This window comes from Propithecus coquereli, unplaced genomic scaffold, assembly GCF_000956105.1.
Source record: "Propithecus coquereli isolate 6110/MARCELLA unplaced genomic scaffold, Pcoq_1.0 Scaffold3, whole genome shotgun sequence".
Taxonomy (NCBI): domain Eukaryota; kingdom Metazoa; phylum Chordata; class Mammalia; order Primates; family Indriidae; genus Propithecus; species Propithecus coquereli.
Genome location: NW_012148618.1, coordinates 14,025,573 through 14,026,315, shown reverse-complemented (window position 1 = coordinate 14,026,315; position 743 = coordinate 14,025,573). Strand labels below are relative to the sequence as shown.

The following is a 743-nucleotide window of genomic DNA, read 5'->3' as shown; positions in this document are numbered from 1 at the left end:
TTATAATGGAAAAAACATTAAGAAGTAGAAAAATATCTGGTTTAGGAAATAGAAGGTCTAGTCTTGACCTTGCTATCAACTATCAAGAATATGCCATTTATATTCTTTGGGCCTCAGAGTCCTGATTTGTAAAATGTGGAGGTAATCTTACATGATCTCTAAGGTTTATTTTGGCACTAAAATTCTAGGGGATACTGTTTTTGGTGAAAAAATATGAAAATAACAAACTGCTTTACAAATGTAAAGAGGATCGAGTCTGTTGGAAAAGAATTCACTTAACAAAAAGTCATTCTTTGGCAAATTTGTAGAATTCAACAAATCTCTCAGGCAAGAGGTTTCTTTCTTTGTGATCCTCTTGTAGATATCATAGGACTTTGTATAGATACCATAGTGTTGCATATCAGTAGTGACGTAAGGCCAGACGTAAGCCTTTTTGAGGCTAGGGGAATTAGATGCTGTTAATACCAGAGAAGTTCCGATAGTTAATTTAGCTATTTTCCTCTCTCCATTTGATAGTTTATTGTAATGAAAAATGGAAACCTGACTATGTGGGCATTTCACAACACTTACCACTCCCCAATACATATTATTGTTCTGTCATTTAACCCATAAAGACATTTTTAAGTATTTTGTTTTTCAGTTTTCACTTTGTTCTTTCTTAAATAATAAGTAGAGACAAAATTGAGGAAGATGTTGAAAGAAAAGCTATTCAATGATGGCCACTGCTCATTCAGATGCCGTCC

General features: G+C 33.6%; 1 protein-coding gene across 1 annotated transcript in view; it reads left to right on the top strand.

The window, feature by feature from the left end:
- UBR1 (ubiquitin protein ligase E3 component n-recognin 1) overlaps positions 1–743 on the top strand; it is a 129,605-nt gene that overhangs the window by 62,880 nt on the left and 65,982 nt on the right. The window lies entirely within an intron of this gene.